Here is a 10,391-nt window from a genome sequence, read left to right as displayed (position 1 = left end):
CTGCTTCATATATCTTGGTCTTTTTACAATCTTTGCCTCAGTCCCCCTGGGTGCAAGCCACAAGGCAGTAGGAGGGATGCCTGCAGACCAGCTGCAAATCTGCTCAGAGAAGATGCCCCAGGAGGAAATCAGGCCCATGTTATTCCTCTCTAGGTTCCAGTGCCAAAGAAACAATGATAAGAAAACTTTTAACTCAATGACTGGTAGACAACACAGCCACTTAGAATGGTGCAAAGTTTAGGCCACATCGCTTGGCACTCAGTTGGGAAAACTCTGCATAGAACATGGCGTTGCCCTCCCCTTCGTTTGCCATTTACTAGGAATGCAACTATTTTAAAACAGAAAAAAACGAAAAGACATCACATTAATGCTGATTCCGGTCTTAAAACCTCTTGCTCTTTCCTCCAGAATAGTGTAAAGGGTCCCATGTCGTGAATAGGAATTTTTTTTAAAGCAATGACTGAGACAAGCTTGTTTATATTCTTATTCAGGCGAATTCAGCCAAATAAAAATCACAACTAAAGCCCTCAAAACGTTCTGGGGCCAGTCAAGTTCTACGGCCTGGCTGCGGCTTATCTCCTCCGCTCCTCCCAGCTGCCTACCACCCGGGCCGTGTAAAGGGTCCCATGTCGTGAATAGGAATTTTTTTTAAAGCAATGACTGAGACAAGCTTGTTTATATTCTTATTCAGGCGAATTCAGCCAAATAAAAATCACAACTAAAGCCCTCAAAACGTTCTGGGGCCAGTCAAGTTCTACGGCCTGGCTGCGGCTTATCTCCTCCGCTCCTCCCAGCTGCCTACCACCCGGGCCCCCCCGGCCGCCCGCCCAGGCGCCCACCGCTCCAGGTTCATGGCCGCGCGGCTGGGCTCAGCCCACCGCCCAGAACTCAGGCGCCTAGCGTCTCGGGATGCCGACCGGACAGCGCCCTCCACACGGCACTTCCGCTCCAAACAGGCCGCGTCCCGGAAGTCCGTGCAGAAGCGTCCCCTCTGGAGCTGGAAATGGGCGTCTTGTCACTAGTTCCGGGGCGCTTCCGTACACCGCACAGCGTGACTTTCATCCTCTTGGTCGCTGTCTCACCCGGCGCGGACTCACTGTGGCGTCGGGCCCAGTGAGTGTTGGGAGAACTGCCCGCCCGAGCTGTGAGCGTGAGGGACAGTCAGCACCGGAATCTGTAGGCGTTCTTGAGAACGCCTCTCGCGCCCAGAGCTGTAGCAGCGCAGCGCCTTCCGGCGGGGGTTACTGGAGGCTCAGAGGCGGGAGGAGTGGAAAAGAGACTTCCCAGAGAATCTCTGTGCTTTTTAAGTTGCAGTCCATACACCTGTGTTCTGTTTTTAAAAAGAAGGAACATGCAGAGAAGCCAAGAGAACGTAAAATCTCCCCTGAAAGAATCGCACTCACTCAAAACTTGTCCCACCACTAATCTGTGTGCTCTTCTGTACACATTTATGACGGATGATGCCTCGAAGTTGGTTTTCCTTTTCCATCCCCTCTTCGTTTTCTGTCACCAGGTAGTGACCAACCCCCTGCGCATGAACTTGGTGCGGACATGTACGAGGAAAGATATGCTTTATGCCTTATTTTCAATTGCTTCTTTTAAGTTCATGATCTCCCTTTGCTCTCCTTGTGCCTTGCATTCTTAGGTTCTACCTTTCTTATTTTAGAGTTAGGCATGAAAGGGCTCCCTTTGCAAGGGCTCCCTTTCCAACCATGAAGTGTAAACAGGCTGGAAATACCCCTTCTGAGAACAGCTTCCTAGAAACATCATTACTAATGTGTTGTGTATTTTCTGCTCTCTTGGTGCTTTATGTGCTAATTACAGATATATCTCCTTTTCTGCAAAAACGTAGAGTGATGCAATATGTAATCATTCTGAGGTTTGTCTTGTTCACTGGTATACCTTAGCTTTCCCCAGCAGCACCCATTTTAAATTTAATGACTGAGAAGTATTTTCTCATATATCCATCAGATTAGGCTGGATTAGGATACTGTGCAAGCTAATCCTTTATGCCATACCTGACTGACATTGGTGGTGAAGTAGTAGGCCACTGGTGCTCAGATATTTGGTCAGACATTACTCTGGGTGCAACTCAGTGTTTCTGGATAACGTTAACATTTGAATCAGTAAAGCAAAAGTCCTCTAGTGTCAGGTGACCTCATCCAATCCATTAAAGGCCAGCACAGAACAAGAAGGCAGAGTAAGAGAGAATTCACAATCTCTGTTCAAGCTGGGTATCAACAAAACGTCCATTTTGTTTCGTACCTGCAATGGGTCTAACCAGGCTATCAGAGTGGGAGGCTGCAATGACTACAATTCTTTACCTTTTTCAGCATCTACAGCTTCCTGCATCATCCTTTGATCCATTGTCTTTTTCTGCCTTTGGGCTCAGATTTCCACTTGAACTGTGACTTACATCATGAATTCTTGTGGGTGTCTGGCTGGCCAGCTGCAGATCTTTCATAATTATGGGAGCTAACTCCTCATAACCTTGTCCTCTCTTAACTCTCCCGCCTTTTGTTCTTTGGAGAACCCAGACTAATACAGTGACCATTTTATCCAGGTCTCTCTGTCTGTTTTGTCCTCTGTATCTCCCTGTTCTGTTTCACTGGAGAATCCAGACTAAGGCAGGAATCATTTTCCCTCCAAGAAATATTTGACCTCCCTATATGTCCCTCCTTTTCTTTCAAGTATACCCTTTATCTTTCTCATGGGTCCATTTACTTGTCCTTATTTCCCTCTAATCTTATGTTCATTGAGGGTAATTGCTGAGAGACAATGTAAGGAAAAAAAAGTAGAATTTCCTCTGCTAGTCATGGGCATTAAATGTTGATACAGTTCTCATTTTGTTTCCTACCTGCAGTAGGCTGTTGGAGTGGGAGGCTGCAAGAACTTCAATTCTGTACCTTTTTCAGCATTGACCTCTGACCCATTTTCCTCTATCTTCCCATTTTCAAAACAGCAGAGCAGCATCTTCAAATTCCTTTGACTTTGACCAACCTGCCTCCTGTGCTTCACTTACTCAGATCTTTAGATGTAATCATCCAAATAACCCAGGATGTTTGCCCTATTTAAAATCCTGATCTAATCACCCCTGCAAATTCTATCTTGGCACATGAGATAATGTGTTCCCAGGCTCAGGGATTAGATGTGGATGAGGTTGGAGCAGCGGAGATGCTATTCTGCTCCACTTTACCTGAGTCAGCCACTTTGGGTAAGCTTTTATTATAAATGGATAAGAACGTAGGTGGATAAGAGAAAATCCAGCCATCTTCCTGGAAAACAACTCAAAGTACATGCAACAGCCTTTCCCTGACTGAGTTCCTTCTAACACTGCAGCTGCCCCACTCCTATGTGGAAAGAAGCCACAGGGAAGAGAGGACAAATCTGTAATGTAACCAGAGGCAAAAGAGTAAAATAGTGTAGGCCAAGGGAGCCTCAGAAAAACACAGAACTGTCCTGTGAAGCCCAGTGAGTCTGGCAACAACATGTGGTATCTGGTAAGAAGTAGACTCAAGCTGGGCTGCCTAGTTCCAGGCTGACCTTGGACAAGTTTCTCAGCCTCTTGGTGCCTCTTTGCTTCATCTGTAATATGTAAAATGAGACAAGAATAGTTCATGCTTTACAGGAAGGATACTTAGGATTCTTGTAAAGTGTTAATGCTCGGCATAGTCTTGTAATTAAAATACACATTATAAATATTACATACTATAATTACTGAAACAGACTTTCATGCCAAGCTGGCAGGTGATGTCACCACAATTTCACACTTAGAGTCCTTTGTTTTTGTTATTTTGGTGACACTGGGGATCAAATTTGGGACTTTGCACATGCTATGCAAGGACTCCTCTATGGAGCCACATCCCCAGTCTTGGAGTCTTTACTGAACATTTCTCATTAACTCTTCTGCTCTAGCTAAGCCTATTTAGTTGAGATGAATAACTAGTAAAATCACAAACACTGTAGTGTAACATTTTCTATCTGTCAAACTCACTTCAAAGGAATTTAGTTTGGTTTAGAAGCCCTTAGTAATGGAATTGTGTAGATACTTCTTGCTTTGGAGTTCATACATTTTTAAAATGTCTTTCTCTGCAGCCAGGGTCCACCATAGTCTTCATGTATTAAAAGCTCTGCTGCAAAAGCATTTAATAAAGTATCCCTCAAAAGCACATTGATTACTTCTTTCATGTTTTTCTCCTGCTCTTGTTGGTGGCCATCAGAGTTCTTTTCCTTGGACTTATGATGCTTGGCTATTGGAAAAAAATTCTTATAATGTGTCATTTCAAAGTCTCAAGAGTCTTCAAATAATAACCACACGTGTGAATGCCACATTCCTGCGGGGAACTCATTGTGCATCTTCCATCAGGCCCTGGAGCTCTGTGTGCTTTTCCTAGTCTGCAGTCCCTTTTTACCACTGTCCAGCTACCAGATGAGTGGAGACATGCCCATAGCCATAACCCACACTCTGCCAAATCTCCTTGTCTCTTCTTGGCGGAGCTAGGACTTTGTGGATTCTCTTTGTTACCCCACTCGCACATGATGGCCTACAAGACTAAAAAACACATGAAAATGGATCATTGAGAAAACCCTATGAAGCGGTCTGGACATCAGACCAACAACTATGTCCATGGCTGCTCTATTTAACAAAATTGGGGTATTATTGAAATTCATGTCTACTTAACAAAATTGGGTGATTATTCAGCTGTTTGATATATTTAGATAGATAAACAGGTAACCAGCTAGAGAGTACTTTTCTGGCCTGGCTTTTACCCTAATTTAAACCTTGGTAGTGACCAGCAACCCATGTCTACAGCCTGACCATCCTGCAAAGCAAAATGTGCACAGTCATGATCGTGTCCTGCAGACAGCTGATCCACATGGTGTGTATCTTCAGCTGGTCCCCACCACCACCACCTCTGGCACTGAGAATTGAACTCAGGACCTTGTGCTTGCCAGGCAGGTGTGGCGCTGCTGAGTTACATACCTAGCCCTGTCTTCAGTTTATTTCATGCATTTTCGGTGGTACACTGCTATCATTTTTAAAACTTATCCTTAGCACTGTGTTTAATCAGTAATAGTAAATCTTGACTGGTTAAAAAACAGTGCTAAAGATAAAATGTTAAAATGATGGATTAACTTGTCACTAATACCTTAGCTTGACACAATACTTTATATCCACAACTTAAAGGAGGACAGTTTATTTGATTCATGTTTTGGGATTCAGTCCATGGTTACCTGGCAGCAACAGCATGGTGGACAGGTGAATTCATGTTGGCCAGGAAGGACAGCAGGTCAACAATACGAGAGGAAGGGGCAAGGAGAAGATAAGAGTTCTCAGGGTCACACTTCCATGACCCTCCTCAGACACACCTAGAAGCATGCTTCACTCTTCTGCTAGGTGCTTCTTAATCCAGTGAAGTTGACATTCAGTATTGATAGTCATAGCACACATTACACATACCCTATATGTGTGTACATACATATAGTTGTGTCATTAGTTAAGCAAAAACATTTCATACACTAAGTAACTAGGGCTGTGGCAGTGTGGAAAAAAGCTTGTATATTAACAGCCCTCTCCTAGCCACTGACTTCAGCCTCCCTCTGGTATTTTTTCGGGCAAATGCTTGTGGGATGAGAGACTACAGGGACCCTGTCTAGGAAAACCAGCTGTTGGGCTTCTAAGGGTGAATCCAGCATAGCAGGTCTGTCTTGGCCAAGAGTGAGGTAAACACTGATTGACAGTGAACCTGCCCAGGGGGGTAGGACGGACATCTGAACTGTGTGAGAGAGTAGCTGAGTCTAGGGGTATGATGCAGGGGCAGAGACCCACACAGGGCTTGCAGGACACTAGGACAGACTCTCCTGTTAGGTGATGGGTGACCTGCAGGGTGCCTGTGAGGGTGGGCAGGAAGGCTACTCTGCTAGGGAATGGAGCCAAGATCTCTGCACAATGGACAGTGAAATCTACATAGCCTTAGTCCAGAGTGGAGAAAGGAGACAGTGACCTTCCCCATCAGTGACAGTGTCAGGCGCTGTTAACAGCTTCTGTGCTACTTGAGTCCTGCCCTGAACTTCATAGAAAATGTGCATGGGGCCAACAGTGCAAGTCACCACACAGACAAAGAGAAGTAGCAGGAGAGGGGGACATAGTCATGCCCCAGGTGTGATCCATGTCTAACAGCACTGCTTGTGGGCTGAAATGTGGAAATATTATTTCGCATGAGGTTTAGGTAGTGATCTTACCATACTGCTTCCTAAATGTGATCCTGCTAAGATTCTTGGAAAGTCTAAAATTTTTTCCCAAATTAAAGTTTATAACTTGGAGAACCTTACAGAACAACAGCCCATGTATAACTGTGCTGAGAAGCTACTGATTCTGTGAATGTAGCAGCTGATGATCAGACACATTCTTCTAGATCAGGCCTCAATGCACTGGGCTACTGCACTGGTCAGTTTGCCTTACTATAACAGAGCACCTCTGATACAATCAGCCTATGAAGAGAAAAAGATTAGTTTGACTCACTTTGGAGATCCCAATGCGTGACAGTTTGGCCCTGTTGTTTTTGGGCTGTGGCAACTCATCAGGGCAGAACCTGTGAAGCAAAACTATCCACCTATCGCTGGAAGCAAAAAGAGAAAAGAGGAGGCCCGGGTCCCTTGGAGGGGACCCTGCCCCCAGTCTTCTGCAGCCTAGGAACTTCCCACAAACCCTCACCTCTCAAAGACTCTACCACCTCCCACTATCACCACCCTGGAACCAAGCCTTCAATGAATGGGCCTTTGGGGGCTACCCATCCAAACCCCAGCTATTACATAGTATTCACTGAGAATGCTTATTTTGCTACAGTTTATATTTGATGTTGATTGAGGGAAACACAAGTACTAGGTAGGGGAGTTGCAGCTGTGGGCTCCTTAAAATTTCCCATCAGCCTTGTAAGAAGGGAAGGTCTTTAGGTATTTGTCCAAGTTCCTTCGCTTGTCTTCAAGAGGAGCTGGAACAGCTCTGCAGAGCTCCACTAGTGGGCACTATTTCTCCATCCATCCATCCATGGACTTTTCTCTGAGGTCTTTTTTGGATAATAGTGGGTGTAGCATTTCATTTTGTGGAATTTCCCAGCAAAATATATGCGTGGTCAGGCTGAGAACATCAAAGGTTGCCAGATCCCAGGACCTGGAACCAATAAGGACTTTAAAGATGGATTTCCTGAGGGCCAGCAGAAGTGTGGCTAGCCTTCCCTTTCAGCTGTGTTTCAAGGGGCAGTGCTGGGCATGGTATCCCATCATCTGCTTGTGGTTTTCATGAAAACTAATTTGGTCCTTAAAGAAGTGTTTACCAAGCGTCTGTGGTGCTTTGGGCATGTTCAAGTTAATGTCAAGCAGAGAAGATAGATGAAATGCCTGTTGGGAGGTGTCCTGTTTAGTAGAAATCATAAGCATGGCCCTGTGTGATAGAAGGAGGCCTCACTGATAGTTCAAGTCCTTGTGACAGAGCACAGACATCACTGATGGCTAAGGAACCAGTGGCTTTGTACTGGATGTCTTAAGCCTATTGTAACATAGCTTCCGTTTTTAACTATGTCTCAGGGTGTCCCCTCAGGCTGGCCTCAGATTGACAGCCAGGCCTGGAAATAGGAAGACACAAGACTTCTGCACGAAGAAGGCCTGGCTACTATACCAGGTGACCCCATCTGCATTTCTAGAACATTACCCCATCTACTTGGCAATAATGGAGCCAAATGTGCTACACAGCCCAAAGAAAGGAAACCATGCTTTAGTGGGGATTTTGCTCTTCCAGGACAGAATGAGGTCCAGAAGCAAACAGGTGATCTTTTTAGACACCTTTGGTGCCACGACCACTCCAGTGGAATCTGCGTGACAATGCCGACCACCTGGCAGAAACGGGATCTGAGGTATCGTCCCCTCGGGGTCAAGCCTCCTGGAGGTCCTTGGCATGCACCGCATTAAAAGTCAGCCAAAGAAGGAATCGTTGGTTTCTTGGCCTGCAGCTTGGGGACAATGGGTTCTGTTACAATTTTGATTTATTTTCTATTGATCTCTGTGTGTTTGTGTTTTTTGAAAATGCCTAGTGGTTTTCAAGAAGGAGAAGGATTAGATGTACCCAAAGATATGGAGGATAAGAATGTCACTGTTTGGACACAGCCTTCTCAGTCAAATAATAACTGAACAGAAGGTGCATTTGAGGGGAATATTTCTTTTAAGGAAATAGTTCTCAGGAAAATAGCATGTAATGTTACAGACGTTACTGATACTTCATCAGAATTACCATATATTGTCAAACATCTGAGAAACAATGAATCATTGAGGAAAAAATGGCCACTGGCATATTATCAGCTAAGATGGAAAGAAAGCTTAAACTCCTGCTAACTTTTCACAATGTATTCTATAATGATGTATTTGGCAGGCGCCAGCTCAGCAAGCGGAAATAGATGCCTAGAGAGATCAGCTCATTGCCCCTGACTTGCTATAAGGAAATAGAAATCTGTATAAAGGAAGCTCTTTGAAAAATAAATTTTGCAGCAGCATTTGCAAACTTCACCTCGGTGTTGAGTGCTTTTGTCTGACTGTCATCGCCAAACCTGCTCCCACCTTTCAGAGAACCTGTATCTCCTCGTGAAATCCCGTGTTTGCTGCCCTACGGTCGGTAGCACTTTGGCTGATTTTGGAGTAAGCAAGGGTGTAGGCCATGTGAAATATGACAAAATTGGTCCAACAGAGTGTTTGGAGGGGCAAAGAGCAGAAGTTGCTCAACCGTGGGAAGATTTTTATCTATTTCTTGACTATGCAGAGCCTCAACCCCCCATATCAGGGATTGAACTCAGGACCTTCCATTTGCAAAGCAGGCAAGTTGCCACTGAGCTAAATCCCTGGCCCCTGACAATCTTTATGAGTGCTAGCAGGTAGGGAAAAGGAATGATGTTTTTATGACCAAACAACAGCTTTTCTGGTTCTGGAACAAACTCCTTAGAGTTCATCACATGGAGGCCAATAAAGATAATGCTGGGAGACCAGGGTGACTGTGCTCTTGTAGCTGGGCTGTGGAGGCAGTAGGGACACAGGCAGATACCCACATCAGAAGCAGGCCAGAGGTGAAGCTTGTGGACCACAGATACCATCCCTACTGGAAGCTTATTTTTCTGTCACATTTGTCTCTGATCTGGACTGTTAATGAAGGGATTTTAGGGAGTGTTTGCAGTGCCTAGTGCAGGCTGCCCCAAGGCCGATGGCCAGGGAGGATCCAATTCTGCATCCTTGTTTAAAGAATTACGCAAAGTTGAGTAACCAGACCCAGGTACTCGTCACTGCGATAGAAGGGCCCGGTTCATACCCAGCTCTGCTTCACTGTGAAGTCTGTGACTTAAACACCAAGGATTAAAGGGCCACATATGAGGATCAGTAACAGCCCTGGGATGGTTCTGTCTGGAGTTGGGGAACCTGGGTGAGACTCACTGTCAACCTGCAAGTGTGTTTTGAAGAGTCTGCAGAAAGGAGTAAAGTTAGCTCCCCACTTCTTAGAAAATTCAACTTAATGCTTTTGTATTGAATTAACTACAGCAAGGAGTAATCAGGTACTTCAGGGTCAATGAGGGAGTCACTCTCAGCTTCCCAAGGCAGAGATTGTGTCCTTTCTCATAATCACTCCCAGGCACACACACACAGCTCTGCTGGATGAATGAACGAGGGAGTGTGAGAGTCTTTAACTCACTTTCTTGAGATGTTGCCTGCAGCCTAGGTGGTCACTGTCGTAGAATAGTTAAAGTGATCTTACCTGAGAACAGAAAACAAGCAGGTAGGAGATATGCAGAGTACCCATAGCTGCTCACTGAGGCTATCCAGGTCCTCAGTCTCTCAGATTATAGTTCCATTGTGTGGAAGAATCTCAAATCCATTATTTATTTAAGTACTTGTTAATGGTACTTAACATGGTTTTTAAGGGAATTACATAAAGCCACCCAGGAATTACAAATCCACCACAGTTACAATATGGTAACCTAGCATATGTATTAATAGATAAAGAAAAAAGTCCAATTCAAAACCTGCTAACTTCCAATATTATTCTGCATAACTTGTTTTTAGTTATCAGCCTAAGAAGCATAAAAGATAGCTTTGCTGCATCACCCAGTCCAGTGCACGGCTTGAGCAGCTTCCCAGTGCTGCTGTGCAGGCCTCACAGCTGTGCAGGGGATAACAGGGAAGACTGGAAGCAAAGGCACCCACCTGGGACCCAACAGGGTCTGCTGTTTCCCCATTGCCACCTTCATGGAACTTCTCTTTCCTGAATGATGCTCTGATCCCTTGCTCTTCTCACTGCCCCTTCATGGTCCAGGTGAGGATGGCCCTTGCTGAGCCTCAGCTTCAGTCCCTACTGATGG

The sequence above is a fragment of the Fukomys damarensis genome, unplaced genomic scaffold (assembly GCF_012274545.1).
Source record: "Fukomys damarensis isolate Sample0158 unplaced genomic scaffold, DMR_v1.0_HiC HiC_scaffold_6, whole genome shotgun sequence".
NCBI classification, from domain to species: domain Eukaryota; kingdom Metazoa; phylum Chordata; class Mammalia; order Rodentia; family Bathyergidae; genus Fukomys; species Fukomys damarensis.
Note: the sequence above shows the minus strand (reverse complement) of the source record.